The 22,463-nt window shown below is 48.6% G+C and overlaps 1 protein-coding gene across 1 annotated transcript in view; it reads right to left on the bottom strand.

Annotated features, from left to right (window-relative positions):
* Nucleotides 1-22,247, bottom strand: part of LOC143930258 (mixed lineage kinase domain-like protein) — a 44,203-nt gene extending 21,956 nt beyond the window's left edge. The window contains exon 1 of the mRNA XM_077454413.1: nucleotides 22,109-22,247. The gene's annotated coding sequence lies outside the window, so the exon portion shown is untranslated. The remainder of the gene's footprint in view (nucleotides 1-22,108) is intronic.
* Nucleotides 22,248-22,463: the final 216 nt, after the last annotated feature.

Here is a 22,463-nt window from a genome sequence, read left to right as displayed (position 1 = left end):
TTTGTATAGGGACAGGCAGGAAGCAGTGTGTCAGGCAGTGAGGATAATTTTAAAGACTTGCTGTTACTATTAGTTCCACAAAGGTTCTTTTCAGGACTGGTATCAGTGGTACGGTAATAGGCTTGTACACGTATAATATTCTTTCTTCCAAATATAGAAAGAATATTATACTTGACTGCTGCCCTTCTGCTGCAGTCTGCTAATCATTCACAACTCACTTGTTCCACAAAGCTCTTTATCAGGACTGGTAACTTGGTCTGTCTAGGGTGCTACGGTACATAGGCTTGGGTGCGGTACAGTCTGCTGTTCTGTAAGGACCGCTATCGGTCCACAATACATAGGGTTGCCGTGCACTACTGCTGACCGCTGCCCTATACTGCAGCAGTCCTTCAGCGGTATAGGGACTGACGCACAGTCTGCTAAACACTAATACACAACCTGCTTGGTCCACAAAAGTTCTTATAAGGACTGGTAACTTGGTATAGGGTGCTACGGTACATAGGCCTGAGTGCAGTACAGTCTGCTGTTCTGTAAGGACCGCTATCGGTCCACAATACATAGGGTTGCCGTGCACTACTGCTGACCGCTGCCCTATACTGCAGCAGTCCTTCATTGGTATAGGGACTGACGTACAGTCTGCTAATCACTAACACACAACCTGCTTGGTCCACAAAAGTTCTTATAAGGACTGGTAACTTGGTATAGGGTGCTACGGTACATAGGCCTGAGTGCAGTACAGTCTGCTGTTCTGTAAGGACCGCTATCGGTCCACAATACATAGGGTTGCCGTGCACTACTGCTGACCGCTGCCCTATACTGCAGCAGTCCTTCATTGGTATAGGGACTGACGTACAGTCTGCTAATCACTAACACACAACCTGCTTGGTCCACAAAAGTTCTTATAAGGACTGGTAACTTGGTATAGGGTGCTACGGTACATAGGCCTGAGTGCGTTACAGTCTGCTGTTCTGTAAGGACCGCTATCGGTCCACAATACATAGGGTTGCCGTGCACTACTGCTGACCGCTGCCCTATACTGCAGCAGTCCTTCAGCGGTATAGGGACTGACGCACAGTCTGCTAAACACTAACACACAACCTGCTTGGTCCACAAAAGTTTTTATAAGGACTGGTAACTTGGTATAGGGTGCTACGGTACATAGGCCTGAGTGCAGTACAGTCTGCTGTTCTGTAAGGACCGCTATCGGTCCACAATACATAGGGTTGCCGTGCACTACTGCTGACCGCTGCCCTATACTGCAGCAGTCCTTCATTGGTATAGGGACTGACGTACAGTCTGCTAATCACTAACACACAACCTGCTTGGTCCACAAAAGTTCTTATAAGGACTGGTAACTTGGTATAGGGTGCTACGGTACATAGGCCTGAGTGCGTTACAGTCTGCTGTTCTGTAAGGACCGCTATCGGTCCACAATACATAGGGTTGCCGTGCACTACTGCTGACCGCTGCCCTATACTGCAGCAGTCCTTCATTGGTATAGGGACTGACGTACAGTCTGCTAATCACTAACACACAACCTGCTTGGTCCACAAAAGTTCTTATAAGGACTGGTAACTTGGTATAGGGTGCTACGGTACATAGGCCTGCGTGCGTTACAGTCTGCTGTTCTGTAAGGACCGCTATCGGTCCACAATACATAGGGTTGCCGTGCACTACTGCTGACCGCTGCCCTATACTGCAGCAGTCCTTCAGCGGTATAGGGACTGACGCACAGTCTGCTAAACACTAACACACAACCTGCTTGGTCCACAAAAGTTTTTATAAGGACTGGTAACTTGGTATAGGGTGCTACGGTACATAGGCCTGAGTGCAGTACAGTCTGCTGTTCTGTAAGGACCGCTATCGGTCCACAATACATAGGGTTGCCGTGCACTACTGCTGACCGCTGCCCTATACTGCAGCAGTCCTTCATTGGTATAGGGACTGACGTACAGTCTGCTAATCACTAACACACAACCTGCTTGGTCCACAAAAGTTCTTATAAGGACTGGTAACTTGGTATAGGGTGCTACGGTACATAGGCCTGAGTGCGTTACAGTCTGCTGTTCTGTAAGGACCGCTATCGGTCCACAATACATAGGGTTGCCGTGCACTACTGCTGACCGCTGCCCTATACTGCAGCAGTCCTTCAGCGGTATAGGGACTGACGTACAGTCTGCTAAACACTAATACACAACCTGCTTGGTCCACAAAAGTTCTTATAAGGACTGGTAACTTGGTATAGGGTGCTACGGTACATAGGCTTGAGTGCGGTACAGTCTGCTGTTCTGTAAGGACCGCTATCGGTCCACAATAGATAGGGTTGACGTGCACCACTGCTGACCGCTCACCTATACTGCAGCAGTCCTTCAGCGGTATAGGGACTGACGTACAGTCTGCTAATCACTAACACACAACCTGCTTGTTCCACAAAAGTTCTTATAAGGACTGGTAACTTGGTATAGGGTGCTACGGTACATAGGCCTGAGTGCGTTACAGTCTGCTGTTCTGTAAGGACCGCTATCGGTCCACAATACATAGGGTTGCCGTGCACTACTGCTGACCGCTGCCCTATACTGCAGCAGTCCTTCATTGGTATAGGGACTGACGTACAGTCTGCTAATCACTAACACACAACCTGCTTGGTCCACAAAAGTTCTTATAAGGACTGGTAACTTGGTATAGGGTGCTACGGTACATAGGCCTGAGTGCGTTACAGTCTGCTGTTCTGTAAGGACCGCTATCGGTCCACAATACATAGGGTTGCCGTGCACTACTGCTGACCGCTGCCCTATACTGCAGCAGTCCTTCATTGGTATAGGGACTGACGTACAGTCTGCTAATCACTAACACACAACCTGCTTGGTCCACAAAAGTTCTTATAAGGACTGGTAACTTGGTATAGGGTGCTACGGTACATAGGCCTGAGTGCGTTACAGTCTGCTGTTCTGTAAGGACCGCTATCGGTCCACAATACATAGGGTTGCCGTGCACTACTGCTGACCGCTGCCCTATACTGCAGCAGTCCTTCAGCGGTATAGGGACTGACGCACAGTCTGCTAAACACTAACACACAACCTGCTTGGTCCACAAAAGTTTTTATAAGGACTGGTAACTTGGTATAGGGTGCTACGGTACATAGGCCTGAGTGCAGTACAGTCTGCTGTTCTGTAAGGACCGCTATCGGTCCACAATACATAGGGTTGCCGTGCACTACTGCTGACCGCTGCCCTATACTGCAGCAGTCCTTCATTGGTATAGGGACTGACGTACAGTCTGCTAATCACTAACACACAACCTGCTTGGTCCACAAAAGTTCTTATAAGGACTGGTAACTTGGTATAGGGTGCTACGGTACATAGGCCTGAGTGCGTTACAGTCTGCTGTTCTGTAAGGACCGCTATCGGTCCACAATACATAGGGTTGCCGTGCACTACTGCTGACCGCTGCCCTATACTGCAGCAGTCCTTCAGCGGTATAGGGACTGACGTACAGTCTGCTAAACACTAATACACAACCTGCTTGGTCCACAAAAGTTCTTATAAGGACTGGTAACTTGGTATAGGGTGCTACGGTACATAGGCTTGAGTGCGGTACAGTCTGCTGTTCTGTAAGGACCGCTATCGGTCCACAATAGATAGGGTTGACGTGCACCACTGCTGACCGCTCACCTATACTGCAGCAGTCCTTCAGCGGTATAGGGACTGACGTACAGTCTGCTAATCACTAACACACAACCTGCTTGTTCCACAAAAGTTCTTATAAGGACTGGTAACTTGGTATAGGGTGCTACGGTACATAGGCCTGAGTGCGTTACAGTCTGCTGTTCTGTAAGGACCGCTATCGGTCCACAATACATAGGGTTGCCGTGCACTACTGCTGACCGCTGCCCTATACTGCAGCAGTCCTTCATTGGTATAGGGACTGACGTACAGTCTGCTAATCACTAACACACAACCTGCTTGGTCCACAAAAGTTCTTATAAGGACTGGTAACTTGGTATAGGGTGCTACGGTACATAGGCCTGAGTGCGTTACAGTCTGCTGTTCTGTAAGGACCGCTATCGGTCCACAATACATAGGGTTGCCGTGCACTACTGCTGACCGCTGCCCTATACTGCAGCAGTCCTTCAGCGGTATAGGGACTGACGCACAGTCTGCTAAACACTAACACACAACCTGCTTGGTCCACAAAAGTTTTTATAAGGACTGGTAACTTGGTATAGGGTGCTACGGTACATAGGCCTGAGTGCAGTACAGTCTGCTGTTCTGTAAGGACCGCTATCGGTCCACAATACATAGGGTTGCCGTGCACTACTGCTGACCGCTGCCCTATACTGCAGCAGTCCTTCATTGGTATAGGGACTGACGTACAGTCTGCTAATCACTAACACACAACCTGCTTGGTCCACAAAAGTTCTTATAAGGACTGGTAACTTGGTATAGGGTGCTACGGTACATAGGCCTGAGTGCGTTACAGTCTGCTGTTCTGTAAGGACCGCTATCGGTCCACAATACATAGGGTTGCCGTGCACTACTGCTGACCGCTGCCCTATACTGCAGCAGTCCTTCAGCGGTATAGGGACTGACGTACAGTCTGCTAAACACTAATACACAACCTGCTTGGTCCACAAAAGTTCTTATAAGGACTGGTAACTTGGTATAGGGTGCTACGGTACATAGGCTTGAGTGCGGTACAGTCTGCTGTTCTGTAAGGACCGCTATCGGTCCACAATAGATAGGGTTGACGTGCACCACTGCTGACCGCTCACCTATACTGCAGCAGTCCTTCAGCGGTATAGGGACTGACGTACAGTCTGCTAATCACTAACACACAACCTGCTTGTTCCACAAAAGTTCTTATAAGGACTGGTAACTTGGTATAGGGTGCTACGGTACATAGGCCTGAGTGCGTTACAGTCTGCTGTTCTGTAAGGACCGCTATCGGTCCACAATACATAGGGTTGCCGTGCACTACTGCTGACCGCTGCCCTATACTGCAGCAGTCCTTCATTGGTATAGGGACTGACGTACAGTCTGCTAATCACTAACACACAACCTGCTTGGTCCACAAAAGTTCTTATAAGGACTGGTAACTTGGTATAGGGTGCTACGGTACATAGGCCTGAGTGCGTTACAGTCTGCTGTTCTGTAAGGACCGCTATCGGTCCACAATACATAGGGTTGCCGTGCACTACTGCTGACCGCTGCCCTATACTGCAGCAGTCCTTCAGCGGTATAGGGACTGACGCACAGTCTGCTAAACACTAACACACAACCTGCTTGGTCCACAAAAGTTTTTATAAGGACTGGTAACTTGGTATAGGGTGCTACGGTACATAGGCCTGAGTGCAGTACAGTCTGCTGTTCTGTAAGGACCGCTATCGGTCCACAATACATAGGGTTGCCGTGCACTACTGCTGACCGCTGCCCTATACTGCAGCAGTCCTTCATTGGTATAGGGACTGACGTACAGTCTGCTAATCACTAACACACAACCTGCTTGGTCCACAAAAGTTCTTATAAGGACTGGTAACTTGGTATAGGGTGCTACGGTACATAGGCCTGAGTGCGTTACAGTCTGCTGTTCTGTAAGGACCGCTATCGGTCCACAATACATAGGGTTGCCGTGCACTACTGCTGACCGCTGCCCTATACTGCAGCAGTCCTTCAGCGGTATAGGGACTGACGTACAGTCTGCTAAACACTAATACACAACCTGCTTGGTCCACAAAAGTTCTTATAAGGACTGGTAACTTGGTATAGGGTGCTACGGTACATAGGCTTGAGTGCGGTACAGTCTGCTGTTCTGTAAGGACCGCTATCGGTCCACAATAGATAGGGTTGACGTGCACCACTGCTGACCGCTCACCTATACTGCAGCAGTCCTTCAGCGGTATAGGGACTGACGTACAGTCTGCTAATCACTAACACACAACCTGCTTGTTCCACAAAAGTTCTTATAAGGACTGGTAACTTGGTATAGGGTGCTACGGTACATAGGCCTGAGTGCGTTACAGTCTGCTGTTCTGTAAGGACCGCTATCGGTCCACAATACATAGGGTTGCCGTGCACTACTGCTGACCGCTGCCCTATACTGCAGCAGTCCTTCAGCGGTATAGGGACTGACGTACAGTCTGCTAAACACTAATACACAACCTGCTTGGTCCACAAAAGTTCTTATAAGGACTGGTAACTTGGTATAGGGTGCTACGGTACATAGGCTTGAGTGCGGTACAGTCTGCTGTTCTGTAAGGACCGCTATCGGTCCACAATAGATAGGGTTGACGTGCACCACTGCTGACCGCTCACCTATACTGCAGCAGTCCTTCAGCGGTATAGGGACTGACGTACAGTCTGCTAATCACTAACACACAACCTGCTTGTTCCACAAAAGTTCTTATAAGGACTGGTAACTTGGTATAGGGTGCTACGGTACATAGGCCTGAGTGCGTTACAGTCTGCTGTTCTGTAAGGACCGCTATCGGTCCACAATACATAGGGTTGCCGTGCACTACTGCTGACCGCTGCCCTATACTGCAGCAGTCCTTCATTGGTATAGGGACTGACGTACAGTCTGCTAATCACTAACACACAACCTGCTTGGTCCACAAAAGTTCTTATAAGGACTGGTAACTTGGTATAGGGTGCTACGGTACATAGGCCTGAGTGCGTTACAGTCTGCTGTTCTGTAAGGACCGCTATCGGTCCACAATACATAGGGTTGCCGTGCACTACTGCTGACCGCTGCCCTATACTGCAGCAGTCCTTCAGCGGTATAGGGACTGACGCACAGTCTGCTAAACACTAACACACAACCTGCTTGGTCCACAAAAGTTTTTATAAGGACTGGTAACTTGGTATAGGGTGCTACGGTACATAGGCCTGAGTGCAGTACAGTCTGCTGTTCTGTAAGGACCGCTATCGGTCCACAATACATAGGGTTGCCGTGCACTACTGCTGACCGCTGCCCTATACTGCAGCAGTCCTTCATTGGTATAGGGACTGACGTACAGTCTGCTAATCACTAACACACAACCTGCTTGGTCCACAAAAGTTCTTATAAGGACTGGTAACTTGGTATAGGGTGCTACGGTACATAGGCCTGAGTGCGTTACAGTCTGCTGTTCTGTAAGGACCGCTATCGGTCCACAATACATAGGGTTGCCGTGCACTACTGCTGACCGCTGCCCTATACTGCAGCAGTCCTTCAGCGGTATAGGGACTGACGTACAGTCTGCTAAACACTAATACACAACCTGCTTGGTCCACAAAAGTTCTTATAAGGACTGGTAACTTGGTATAGGGTGCTACGGTACATAGGCTTGAGTGCGGTACAGTCTGCTGTTCTGTAAGGACCGCTATCGGTCCACAATAGATAGGGTTGACGTGCACCACTGCTGACCGCTCACCTATACTGCAGCAGTCCTTCAGCGGTATAGGGACTGACGTACAGTCTGCTAATCACTAACACACAACCTGCTTGTTCCACAAAAGTTCTTATAAGGACTGGTAACTTGGTATAGGGTGCTACGGTACATAGGCCTGAGTGCGTTACAGTCTGCTGTTCTGTAAGGACCGCTATCGGTCCACAATACATAGGGTTGCCGTGCACTACTGCTGACCGCTGCCCTATACTGCAGCAGTCCTTCATTGGTATAGGGACTGACGTACAGTCTGCTAATCACTAACACACAACCTGCTTGGTCCACAAAAGTTCTTATAAGGACTGGTAACTTGGTATAGGGTGCTACGGTACATAGGCTTGAGTGCGGTACAGTCTGCTGTTCTGTAAGGACCGCTATCGGTCCACAATAGATAGGGTTGACGTGCACCACTGCTGACCGCTCACCTATACTGCAGCAGTCCTTCAGCGGTATAGGGACTGACGTACAGTCTGCTAAACACTAATACACAACCTGCTTGGTCCACAAAAGTTCTTATAAGGACTGGTAACTTGGTATAGGGTGCTACGGTACATAGGCTTGAGTGCGGTACAGTCTGCTGTTCTGTAAGGACCGCTATAGGTCCACAATAGATAGGGTTGACGTGCACCACTGCTGACCGCTCACCTATACTGCAGCAGTCCTTCAGCGGTATAGGGACTAAGAGTTTTGTCACAGGGTCATTTAAAAAATGACATGCAGAGGAAGAGGCAGGCCCTTCCGCAGGGGTGGTAGGGGTAGGGCAGGAGCAACAGGCTTGAGCCAAAGTGGGAAGTTGCAGAAGGTGCGTTCAATTACTTTAAAGGATGCACCAGACTTGGTTGAGTGGCTCGCTCAGCCTTACTCTTCTGCACCCTCCTCATCCTCTCGATCTGCACCCTCTTCTTCACTCTCTGCTATGTGCACCCCCAAAGACACTACCACCAACAACACGACCACCACCACCACCACCACATACCTTCCGCTTGAGTCACTGGAATTATTTTCCGATCCATATCAAGAGGACATTTCTGATGCGCAGCCACTCTTGGTATTGGATCAGGAAGAGGAGGTAGCAACAAGCGCTACTCAGCAGTCTGACGCCAGTACCCAGATCAGCCCAAGGAGGAGGTTGGTCCCCGGTGTTGCTGCCTACTCTACTTATAGCGGTGGGGAAGGTGACGTTGATGATGACGTGTCTAGTGATGTCACGTGGGTGCCCACAAGAGAGGAAGAGGAGGGGAGTTCAGAGGGAGATATGGACCAGCAGATAGGGAGGAGAAGCAGCAATGACTTACATTGCACAGCAGGGACAAAGCAGACTGCAAATGTATCAGGAGCGAGTCATCGACCATGTACGGTCACATCTGGCGCTCCCAGGACACCGGCACATGGCTCCGCAGTGTGGGCTTTTTTTAACGTGTCCGCTGCTGACAATAGCGTTGCCATCTGCAATCTTTGCAGTCAACGCGTTAGTCGCGGTAAGCCCAATACTCACCTAGGGACGACCGCCTTAAGAAGGCACATGAGCAGCCATCACCGAGCCCAGTGGGAGCAACGGAACACACAAAGCCACACTGCAGGCTCTCACCGTCCAGCCTCGTCTTCTACTTCTCCTTCTCCTCTCTCCTCACAATTGTCCTCCACTCCACCTTCCATCACGCCAAGCTCACATTTTTCTGCAAAAAGGCAGGCTTCCGTGGGCCTAATGTTTGAGCGTAAAAAAATGATGACGCCGGATAACCCTCTTGCCCAACGGTTGGCGGCTGGCTTGTCAGAACTCATAGCCCGCCAACTACTGCCATATAAACTGGTGGACTCGGAGGCCTTTCGCAAATTTGTGGCCATTGGAACACCACAATGGAAGGTCCCAGGAAGGAAGTATTTCTCAGAGAAGGGCATCCCAGAGCTATATGGCCATGTTCAGCGGCAAGTGAATGTATCTCTGGCACACAGTGTCGGTGCCAAGATACATCTGACCACAGACACGTGGTCTAGCAAACACGGGCAGGGAAGGTATATCAGTTTTACTGCCCACTGGGTGAACCTTCTGACGGCCGTCAAGCATGTAACCCGTGGCACCCGTGTAGATTTGGTTTTACCGCCACGGATTGCATGCAGGCCTGACTCTTCTTCTCCTCCTCCTACTCCATCCTCCTCCCTCTCCTCCTCAGCTGCCTCCTCCTTTTCCGCTGCTAGCGTCTCTTCCACTGCACCGCCCAAGCTCCCCAGAACCTATTCCACATGCCAGGTGAGACGTTGCCATGCCGTGCTGCGTCTGTTGTGCCTGGAAGCAAAGAGCCACACTGGCCCGGCACTCCTTTCAGCTTTGCGTTCACAGGCAGATGAGTGGCTAACACCGCTCAATTTGACAGTTGGTAAAGTGGTGTGTGACAACGGTGCCAATCTGCTTAGCGCATTGAAACAGGGCAAAATCACGCACGTGCCGTGCATGGCACACGTCTTAAACTTGGTCGTGCAGCGATTCCTTGTCAAATACCCTGGGGTCCAGGACATCTTGCGGCAGGCAAGGAAAATCTCGGCCCATTTCAGAAGATCTTACACGGCCATGGCTCGCCTTGCTGACATTCAGCGGCGACACCATCTGCCGGTCAGACGTCTTATTTGCGATTGCCCGACGCGATGGAACTCAACCTTCTATATGCTTGATAGGCTGCTCCAGCAGAAACGTGCAGTTAACGTCTACCTGTATGAACTCTGCGAAAGAAACGGTTCTGGGGAGCTGGGTTTTTTTTCAGCGCGCCAGTGGCTGCTCATGCGCGACACATGCAGACTTCTGCGGCCATTTGAGGAGATCACCAAACTGGTCAGTCGCAGCCATGGCGCCATCAGTGACATGGTACCTTATGCCTTCTTTCTGGAGCGTGCATTGCGTCGTGTCATTGATCAGGCTGTGGAGGAGCAGGAGCGGGAAGATGAGGAAGTCGCAATGCTGGATGAATTCCCAGGGGGGGCTACTCTATCTGAGACAAGTCAACAACAGGAGTCTGATGAGGAGTCAGAGGAGGATGGTGCCGGGGCGGATGAGCAGGAGCAAGAAGAGCATGCTTTAAACCTTTCTGGGATCCCTGTTGTGCGAGGATGGGGAGAGGAGAATGAAGAGGACGACATTATCCTGGATGATGAGCAGGAGCCAGGCCACCACACCGCTTCCACTTTAGTGCAAATGGGGGCCTTCATGCTCCAGTGTTTTAATAGGGACCCCCGTATAAAAAGCATGAGGGTCAAGGACCAGTACTGGGTGGCAACGTACTTAGACCCCCGGTACAAACACAAAATGGCGGAAATGTTACCGCCGTCGCAGAGGGCTGTCAGAATGCAGCACTTCCAGGCCTTGCTTCGAGAAATGCTGCATTCTGCTTTTGCGTGCGCTGGCAGAGGAGCAATTCCCACTCCCAGAGAAGGATTTGCGGGTACCAATCCAACAGCGCCTGCAAGAAGAGGCCGGTTTGAAGATGTGTTGGTGACTTCGGATATGAGGTCATTCTTTCAGCCGACCCATCGACAGGTGTCATCCGGATCCAGCATCAGGGAACGCCTAGACCGTCAGGTGTCCGACTACATTGGGTTAACGGCCGATGTGGACGCTCTGAGGAGTGATGAACCCCTAGACTACTGGGTGGGCAGGCTTGACCTCTGGCCAGAGCTTGCCCAATTTGCAATCGAACTGTTGGCTTGCCCCTCATCCAGTGTCCTGTCCGAAAGGACGTTCAGCGCAGCAGGGGGGATTGTGACCGATAAGCGTACTCGCCTAGCTCACCACAGTGTTAACTACCTCACATTTCTAAAAATGAATGAGGCATGGATCTCGGAGGAATTCAACACATGTGATCAGTAGACCATGTATATGTCTATAAACAATTTTTGGAATCAAGCACACAGACCTTCTTAATTCATTTGGCTCACTTCCCTGACCCAAAAAAGCACACCGTACTATATGCCCCTACCCTCCTCTTTGAAGAGGTTGAGCGGTGTCATATTTCTACTGGGGCTGCTTATTATGAGGGGTTCCCACCATCCCTGTGCTGTGCTGACTTCCTCCTGGGTGTTCTTATTATGAGGGGCTCCCACCATCCCTGTGCTGTGCTGACTTCCTCCTGGGGGTTCTTATTATGAGGGGATCACACCATCCCTGTGCTGTGCTGACTTCCTCCTGGGGCTGCTTACGGTGCTGCTGTCAGCGCTGTATGTCACGGAGCTGCTGTCAGCGCTGTATGTCACGGAGCTGCTGTCAGCGCTGTATGTCACGGAGCTGCTGTCAGCGCTGTATGTCACGGAGCTGCTGTCAGCGCTGTATGTCACGGAGCTGCTGTCAGCGCTGTATGTCACGGAGCTGCTGTCAGCGCTGTATGTCACGGAGCTGCTGTCAGCGCTGTATGTCACGGAGCTGCTGTCAGCGCTGTATGTCACGGAGCTGCTGTCAGCGCTGTATGTCACGGAGCTGCTGTCAGCGCTGTATGTCACGGAGCTGCTGTCAGCGCTGTATGTCACGGAGCTGCTGTCAGCGCTGTATGTCACGGTGCTGCTGTCAGCGCTGTATGTCACGGAGCTGCTGTCAGCGCTGTATGTCACGGAGCTGCTGTCAGCGCTGTATGTCACGGAGCTGCTGTCAGCGCTGTATGTCACGGAGCTGCTGTCAGCGCTGTATGTCACGGAGCTGCTGTCAGCGCTGTATGTCACGGTGCTGCTGTCAGCGCTGTATGTCACGGAGCTGCTGTCAGCGCTGTATGTCACGGAGCTGCTGTCAGCGCTGTATGTCACGGAGCTGCTGTCAGCGCTGTATGTCACGGAGCTGCTGTCAGCGCTGTATGTCACGGAGCTGCTGTCAGCGCTGTATGTCACGGTGCTGATGTCAGTGCTCTGTATTACGGTGCTGCTGTCAGTGCTCTGTATCTCCTGCACCCTCTTGTTTGCCTACCCTGGTCCCTGACCTTCCCTCTCCTCCATTGCCTTCATTAGCTCCATAGTCCTGAATTGTCAGAACAATTTCCCAAATAAAAAAAAAATGCTTGTAGTTATCGATCCCAAATTCACCTCATACATGTATTATGCTATTGTCCAGGTGGTGGGACTACGTGCTACCCCCTAATAATTACCCCGTGGCCGCAAATTCGACCTAAAGGTTTGCGAAATTCGCCTCCCATTGAAGTCAATGGAGCCCGCGGCGAACGGTCGTTTTCGCGAACGTTTGTGTCCGTTCGCGTTTCGCGTTCGCGAAACGTCCCGTCGGAAGTTCGTCCATCACTACTGCTAACACAGCTGGCTTTCTAACCCAGTGGACCCTTTCAAACTTTATTTTCTCTGTCTCTGTTAGGCCTAACATGTGCTCAAATATATTATCCATTTTTGCTTGTAAATGTTCCCCCTGCAGATCTGGTACTCCCCTTATTCTAAAGCCCCATACACACTATAAGATTTTCTGCTGATTTTTTTTCCTTCCGATCTACCAAAACCATATAATGTGAGGTCAAACCTTAGGAGTTTCAATTTGTATGCAATCAGACAGGCCCTTACACTACATGGTTTTGGTAAATCTGAAGACAAAAATCAGCAGAAAATCTGATAGTGTGTATGGGGCTTAAGATTTTTCCTTCAGTTACTATTTTCCTGGTCTTCCAACCGGTACAATGTGTATCTATGGTTTCTCTGTAATCCTGCCATCTGGTCTTTTAACTCATTTATTGCCGATGATCCACCCTTCTTAGAAAGTGGTTTAGGTCATCATGGAGAGTGACCATTCTCCTTTAATGGACAATTCCAATTTGGCAAACATCTCTGCTTTAGTTGACAGTTGTTTTTTTTGTCTAGGTTTAACTACCAAATTTTCCTCTATATTGGCACTTAGGCCGCGTACACACGTGGGGACTGTTCGCCCAACTTTGTCCGTCAAACAGTTTCGGCAAACAGTCCGCTCAAAATTAGCATGGACGGACATGGCCACACACGACGGACGAACAGTTTGCTGAAACCGTGCGCGATGACGTGAACGGCACGTACGACGGGACGAAAAATACGACGTCCTATACACTGCATTATAACTTTCGGCGTGAAAATCCTTTCTGAGCATGCGCGCAACTTTGTTTGACGAACAAGCCTACACACGCGGGGACTGTCCGCTGAAACAAGGTTTCAGCGGACAGTTTTTCGGAATTTCCGAAAAACCTTGTTCAGCGGACTGTTCGCTGAAACTGTCCGCTGAAAGCCCACACACGAGCGGACTGTCCGCTGAAACTTGGTTTCAGCGGACAGTTTCAGCGAACAGTCCCCGCGTGTGTACGCGGCCTCATACTTGTTGATATGTCTGTTGTATCTAAGTCCCTAGGTTGTTTTCTCTGACCATTTTTTAGTGTTCCCTCTGTTTCCCAGGGCTCTCTGTCCCGCCATCCTGTGTCATGTATTTATTTATAGAGACTGGGCTCGCACTCTCTTTGGGGGTGTTCGCACTTGCCCCTCTTACGGGTTTCCCCCTCATCCTGTTTTCTTTAGTTAAATACAGATCTGGTGCAGCGATCCTCAGAAGTATCAGTTATTCTGCTTTTCCCGTCAATACTACTGGGCATGGAAAGGCCCAATGACGTAGGGAGTGAGTGGCTAATTTAATTAGTGCGTGTCCTTGTCCACAGTCCAGGGTTCCCCACCCGATTATTACAGGTTGTTCTTAGTCTCAATTCAGTGGTTCCCCGATATACCATAGAAATGAACTTGGAAGTTTGCCTTCCTTTCCGTCTCTCAGTATATCCCCTTTTAATGGGGCTCTGTGTGTTAATCATGCATACAATTGTAAAATGTCATATTCTGAGAGTTTTTCCTAGTAACGGGGGGGGGGGGCCCTCATCTTCCCTTTTCTTTAACCGCACAGCCTCTCCGTTTAAATTTTGCATCCACATTTCCTCCATATTCATCATTAATGCATCCATATTACATCAGTGGTCTGTTACACACAGATCTTCAATACATCCCGGTTATGCAGTCTGCCTAATAGTCAAACCAAAATTCTACTGCCAGCTTTAACCACTTGCCAACCGGCTCACACCGATATACGTCAGCAGAATGGCACGGACAGGCATTTTAACATACCTGAATGTTGCAGTTTAAGACGCGGCACTGTGGGCGCGCACCGCCGGCGGCCTCCGTGTGATCGTGGGTCCTGATGTAAACAAGCATTTCCCCGTTCTGCCTAGTGACAGGACACTGGTCACAGCTCCCTGTGATCAGGAGCGGTGATCAGTGTCGTGACACACAGCCCTTTCTCCCTACAGTTAGAACACATCTCTAGGACACACTTAACCCCTTCAGTGCCCCCTCCTGGTTAACCCCTTCACTGCCAGTCACATTTACACAGTAATCAATGCATTTTTAATCGCAGTGATCGCTGTATAAATGTGAACGGTCCCAAAATAGTGCCAAAAGTGTCCGATCTGTCCGCCATAATGTCGCAGTCACGATAAAAAAAATTGCTGGATCGCCGCCATTACTAGGAAAAAATACATATATTAATAAAATTGCCATAAAACGATCCCCTATTTTGTAGATGCTATAACTTTTGGGCAAACCAACCATCAATATACACTTATTTCGATTTTTTTTTAACCAAAAACATGTAGAAGAATACGTATCGGCCTAAACTGAGGGTGGAAAATATGTTTTTTTTAATATATTTTTGGGGGATATTTATTATAGCAAAAAGTAAAAAATATTAAGTTTTTTTTAAAATTGTCCTTATTTTTTTGTTTATAGTGCAAAAAATAAAAACCGCAGAGGTGATCAAATACCACCAAACAAAAAGCTCTATTTGTGGGGAAAAAAAGGACATCAATTTTGTTTGGGTGCCACATCGCACGACCTCGCAATTGTCAGTTAAATTGTCGCAGTGCCATATCGCAAAAAGTGCTCTGGTCTTTGGCCAGCCAAATGGTCCGGGGCTTAAGTGGTTAAGAGGCATGCCAAAAATGTTTAGCAGGGATATTTCCCTATGTCACGGTGATCTAATCAGTCCGACAGTATTTGAAGGTAAAGCAGAGCCACTCACCCCCTGTTGGTTCCGTTCCTCTAGAGCAGGGATCTCCAAACTACGGCCCTCCAGCTGTTGTGGAACTACACATCCCATGTGGCATTGTAAAACTCTGATATTCACAGCCATGACTAGCCATGATGGGAATTATAGTTCCTGAACAACTGGAAAGCTGTAGTTTGGAGACCCCTGCTCTAGAGTTCCAGGCAGTGTCTCTCAGCAGCTGCTTTGCAACAACTTCTATTGCTGTAGTTCAAGCCCCTGGGCTCAATAGATCCAGGAAATCGGGATCTGTCTTTCAGTCCAGGGGGCTGACTTGTCCCAACATCGCTTCCCCTCTCTCTTACCAAGCCGACACCAATGCTGTTTATGGCCACTCTCCTTCCTGCTGCTTATACCACTCAAGGACCAGGTAAGCTTCTGGGAGTGCTGCAGCCTTTCTGTGTGTGTCGCTGGCACGACTGCGGTCTCTCATAGACACTCTGACAGGCGCGCTGATGATCTTCTCCCTGTGCACTCGCCGGAACAGCAGGGGATACAAGGACAGAGAGGGAATCCCTTCCTCACACTCATGTTGGGGAAAGTTTGTGGGCTTCACCGGGTCATCAGCAGCAGCTGCGTCTGTCTGGTTCCCACATCAGGCCCGTCCCTCGCCTTGGGTCACTATGACCAATCACTGAAATGTTATATAAACTCTAAGCCCTTGTACACACGGTCGGACATTCAACGGAAAATGTCCGATCGGACCGTGTTGTCGGATAATCCGACTGTGTGTGAGCTCCATCGGACTGTTTCCATCGGAATATCTGACGGACAAAGTTTTAGAGCTGGCCATAAAACTTTCCGACAACATGATCCGATCAGCCTTTGTCCGACTGTGTGCAGAGAATTCCAATCGGACAAAGTGCCACGCATGCTCAGATCAAATTCCTAGACCAAAGCTATTGGCTACTAACCTGAACGTAGTCCCGTCGTAACGCAATAACGTCATCACGTTACGTACGATCGGATTTTCCGACAACTTTGTCCGACCGTGTGTATGCAACACCAGTTTCGGACAAAATCCCATGGATTTTGTTGTCGGAATGTCCGACCGTGTGTACAAGGGCTAAGCCCTTGTACACACGGTCGGACATTCCGATGGAAAATGTCCGATCAGACCGTGTTGTCGGATAATCTGACCGTGTGTAGCCTGAACGTAGTCCCGTCGTAACTAAATTACGCCATCACGTTCCGAACGATTGGATTTTCTGACAACTTTGTCCGACTGTGTGTATGCAACACCAGTTTCGGCCAAAATCCGACGGATTTTGTTGTTGGAATGTCCGATCGTGTGTACAAGGGCTAACAATCATTTTAAAAGTAATTTTTAATTTTTCTGATCCTCTAGCTTCATTAAAATATTCCATGGTGATCCTGCCATGAAGGTTCTTGATCAGACCGGTCATAGGGTGATGACAAAAAAAAAAAGATCACCTCTTATATCAGTATTTTGTTGGACCACCTTTTTCTTTAATTACAGCCTTTAGTCTGTTGGGATATGTCTCTACTAACTTTAATATAGATTTTGCAATATTTTCCCACTCTTCTTTGCAACCAAATATACAAAACATGTTTTATTATTATCATTATAATGCACCTCAACAAAACCCTAACCTCCAACTTAAACACACCCTCAGGCTATGAAACGATGAAATATTCATCCCAAGCATGCAGCCTTTTTTCTTATAAAATCTAGGGGACATGAAAGACAGAAAGAAAAGCCGTGTACCCAGAGACTGACAGCCTGCAACTACGGGACCTGACATTCCTCCACCCCTTTGTCCAGGCCTCCTACCGCCACCTTTCTCTCTCAAGACCCAACATTTTCTTAACCTCACCCAGAATGTTGCGCACCGCCACTTCGACAGGAAAGGCCTTTTTTTCCCCCTCAGTGATAACCTGACCCCAGGCAGTAACAAACTAAGCCAACTAGAAAAACCTGTCTCGAAATCAAAATCCTAGTGGAGTCTGAAAAAAAAGCCCCATATGCCCATTTCATATAACAAGCGGGAAAGGAAAAATCAGAGCCCCACCCACTCGCTTATAGACTTCTATATTAAAAGGGGCACTGAAGCAAGAAATGGTCCTTCGTCTCCTCCACCCCACCACACTCCACTCCACTCTTTGACAGCCACGGTTCTCCACAGAGCGATGCTTCAGGTTGCCCTTCACATAAAGTCTGCCATGGAACGATTCTGGGCAATCCTTCAGGGACAGTGGCTTTCTAAAGGCAGATTCAACAACCCTCCTCTCCATGCCTTCCTAGGAAGAGACTTAATTTCCTCCCCTGTCACTTGCCACTGCCGAAGCATTTTCAGGCATGGAGCAGTCTAAGCCAGGAGCTCACCATGTCGGACCCTCGGGCTTTTCTCTGGCCAACTGTTCTATCTGCTCTGCAGAAAAGGCCTAAACCAAGACTGAAGAATACCAACCCACCCAGGCTGTTCCTATACAAGCAAGTTACCAAAATTATGGTTTAAAACATCAGAGAAAAGAATACTACTAGGTTAACCCTACCTAGGCCACCCTTCCACCTGGGAAGGTAGGTTACAGACCTCTTAATGAGGTTCAGTCTGTTCCTCTCATAACAGCTGGAAGCTGTAGAACTTTGCAGCTGTAGATCTTCGCATAGAGAGAGCCTGGAAAACTACAGACAAAGCTGACATATAGAAATACCAGGTAAGTTTTAATCAGGTCAACTTTTTTCCTGTAAGAGAGTTTTCAATCCTTCCAGCTGGCAACCTTGGCATTGGCATCTTGTAGCCTGCTTACCCAGGTTTGCAAGGCAGTAATCACCGGGACCAAATTTGATGACTAAAACTTTAATTTCCTACCAGGGCTCTGGGAAGGCATCCAGCAGCCTAAAGCCTTTGCCTTCCTATCTTCTCCAGAAAACTTCACACCTATCCTGATGTTTGAACCAGATGCCTCAGCATACTGCCTAATCACAGAGACCACCTCCTCTATCCCAGAGATGAAAAACAGACACATCATCAGCATAGGCCTTGACCCTCAGAGGAGGCTCACCAGGAATTCCCAAGGGCACTCTGCACAATGGTCCACTCCAGTGGTGGCTGGTGCTAAAAAAAACACTGCCACTGTGCCCATAAAATGCTGCCACTGCGCCCATCAAACGCTGCCACTGGGCCAGCAAATGCTGCCACTGTGCCCATCATATGCTGTCAGTGTGCCCATTAAATGCTCCCAGTGTGACCCCTGCCCGCTCACCCTCTGGCTGGCACTTATCCTGCCTTGGTGGGGCAGCGGGTGACGGCGACGAGCGGGGTCCTTCGTGTGTCTCCTGTCGTCCTCATCTCCTGTCCTCTCCTCCTGATAGGCGTTCAATAGCGGCGCCTGTCGTTTCAGCTAATCAGGTGACTGGTAACAGACCCGAGCACCTGATTGGCGGAGAGGTAGCTTAGTGTTAGAAAAGCTAATTAATATTTGATTTCCTAACACACAGCATGGCGCTCGCAGGTCACCTTTTTTGATGCCTATTACAGCCTATGGCTCTAATCAGGTGCTTCAAAAACACCCCCCACCGCTGTAACTTAGGCGCCCTGTGCTCGAAAAGGGGCCGGGTGCCTGGATAGGGGGTAGCAGTGGCGACCATAGATAGATTCATGCAATGTATGAATCCATCTATAGGTGATAGAGGGGGTGGCAGGAGAGAAGGGGCGGTGCCCATGCGCCCTTAATGCACAAACCGCCACTGGTCTACTCTGTAACCTCCAGATGAAGAGATTGATTGCGAACGCGTATAGCAGAGGACTCAAAGGACACCCTTGACGCACATCCAAGTCAACCTCCAAGGGCCGTCTGATCCAACGATTTACAAGCATGAAGCTCTCAGCTCCTCCATACAAGGTCTTTGGAGTGACTAGTGATCAATTTAACACACATGATACAAGACACGGCCCATTGTTTCCATAAGGTAAGAAATGCCATGCAGCCATCACTGGAGTGCACGTAGACAGGAAGTGGCTGAAACGAGGCCACAGGAGATCAGCAGCACTGAGATGAAACAAAAACTTTAATTAAATTAGGTTTTACATTTAGTTTAAGTCTCACATTAACCTACACTCCATTGAACTGCCTTGGCTCATAGAAGCAGGCAAAGTCCATTCTCAGTCTGAAACCTACCAGACCACCACCAACAAACGGAGACGCCAGAACGTTCAGTAACACACCTGAGATTCATTGAAGCTGCAGAGAGTGCATGTTCACCTCAGGCCTCATTTCTTTCTCAAACATCAAGTTCCACAAAGAAATTACGTGTTTACAGCACAAGCAAATATTCCCAGCGTGCTTCACTAGATACACCACATTGTTTGAAGTTCTTTGTACAACACTATGCACAGAGATTGATGTGAATGGCTCAGTGTTCTCAGTACAACATTGTGTTATATGTCAGAGCTATATAAATGTATAATAATAAGAGTGTGTGACTGTGGGGGGACATTAAAGTGTAAGCTCCTCTGGTACAGAGATTGATGTGAATGGCTCAGTACAGCATTGCGTTATATGTAGAGCAGGGGTGTCCAAACTTTTTTCAAAGAGGGCCGGATTTGATGAAGTGAACATGCGCGAGGGCCGACCATTTTGCCTGACATTCTTTGAACCGTTAAAATTCGGTCTAAGTGTGTTAGTTCGAGCTCTAATACACTGCCCAACAAGAATTCTCTTGCCTTTGTGGCTGTGTGTGGGAAGAAATGAGCTTGGGCGTATTTGTACATACTGTATTAATTGGCGTATAACACACACCTTCACTTTAAGAGGGAAGTTTCATGAAAAAAAAATGTTTAAATAAAGAACTGTGAAGCAAAATAATGGTCAGTGCCCACCAATGCAGCCTAATCAGTGCACATCTGCAGACCCACCATTGCCAGGAACACACCCACCACAGCCAGGAATGCACCCACCATTGCCAGGAACACACCCACCACAGCCAGGAATGCACCCACCATTGCCAGGAATGCACTCACCATAGCCAAGAATGCCACCAGCATAGCAAGGAATGCCCCACCATAGCCAGGAATGCCCCCACCATAGCTAGGAATGCCCCCACCATAGCAAGGAATGCCCCCACCATAGCAAGGAATGCAGCACCATAGCGAGGAATGCAGCACCATTGCCAGGGACGCAGCACCATTGCCAGGGACGCAGCACCATTGCCAGGGACGCAGCACCATAGCCAGGGACGCAGCACCATTGCCTGGGACGCAGCACCATTGCCAGGAATGCCTCCCCAAATGCCTCACCATTGCCAGGAATGCAGCACCATTGCCAGGAATGCAGCACCATTGCCAGGAATGACTCACCATTGCCAGAAACGCAGCACCATTGCCAGGAACGCAGCGCCATTGCCAGGAACACAGCACCATTGCCAGGAATGCACTGACGAGCGCCAAAGGAGAATCTCCTGTTTACACGGCAGCTTCTTTAATAGAAAGTCCTGCCTCCTTTGATGGACAGAACAGTCGTCCAATGGCAGTTGGACGACTGTTCTGTCCATTACAGAGGCCGCCCGTAAACAGGAAATTCTCTTGTGTACGGCGCTCGGTCCTGTCCTCCCTGTACCTTCCGAAGCATATATATCTTTTGTGGCCCCGGCGCTGGGAGATCGTCGGGGGCTACAAAAGATATGTATGTCCAAATAACCAGGCGGACCGTTCAAAACCGGGCCGCGGGCCGCGATTGGCCCGCGGGCCGGACTTTGGACATGCCTGTGTTAGAGCCAAATAAATGTATAATAATAATAGTGTGTGATTGCAAGAGGCACATTAGAGGGCTGCTTCTTTGGTGCAGAGACAGATGTGACTGGTTCAGTGTTCTCAGTACAGCACTACAGTATATGTCAGATCTATATAAATGTATAATAATAATAACGGTGTGTAACTGTAGGGGGCATTAGAGTGTAAGCTCCTCTGGTATAGAGACAGATGTGACTGGTTCAGTGTTCTCTGTACAGCACTACAGTATATGTCAGAGCTATATAAATGTATAATAATAATAATAATAACGGTGTGTAACTGTAGGGGGCATTAGAGTGTAAGCTCCTCTGGTATAGAGAGAGATGTGACTGGCTTAGTGTTCTCTGTACAGCACTACAGTATATATCAGAGCTATATAAATGTATTATAATAATAATAATAATAATAATAATAATGACGGTGTGTAACTGTGGGGGGCATTAGAGCGTAAGCTCCTCTGGTGCAGAGATTTGTTGTGACTGGCTCAATGTTCTCTGTACAGCACTGTGGTATATGTCAGAGCTATATAAATATATAATAATAGAGTGTGATTGCCAGGGGGACAGTAGAGTGTAAGCTCCTCTCGTACAGAGACTGATATGCCTGGCTCTGTGTTTTCTGTACAGCACTGCAGTATATGTCAGAGCTACATAAATTTACTGTGGGATCACATTAGAGTGTAAGCTCCTCTGGTGCAGAGAATGGTCTCTGTACACCACTGCAGTATATATCAGAGATATATAAAATGTATAATAATAATGGTGTGTGACTGTGGGGGAACATTAGAATGTAAGCTCTGTGGTAAGGCATAGAATAAATGTTTCTATGTCCTCTGAACAGGACAGAACGATTACTTACTCAGTGTCCAGGCTAGGAGGTGGATGTGGAGTCTCAGCCTTTTTTATCCTGATGAAGAGGATGAAATTGGGGCTTTGTATGAGGCTTTCAACAACTAGAAGCATATGCCTCCATTCCTAGTATATGAAGAAAAAAGGAGGAGAATGTGGGACTTTATATGTATCATGCAGCCAAGGAGATAACACGACAGGGTGTGTCTGGTGGTTTATACATAATTGATAAGAACCGCACATGTTACAAAATAGCACGCTGCAAAAGTAAATAAATAGAGTAAGTAGAGTTTATTACATACAGATAGACAACATGTTAATAACATAGCATGGTAACATGTAAGTTCATATTGTAGGCAAAGACA

The sequence above is a fragment of the Lithobates pipiens genome, unplaced genomic scaffold (genome assembly GCF_037356315.1).
Source record: "Lithobates pipiens isolate NorthernLeopardFrog02 unplaced genomic scaffold, aLitPip1_a1.2 Scaffold_10, whole genome shotgun sequence".
Lineage (NCBI taxonomy): Eukaryota > Metazoa > Chordata > Amphibia > Anura > Ranidae > Lithobates > Lithobates pipiens.
This window is presented reverse-complemented; position numbering and strand designations above follow the sequence as displayed.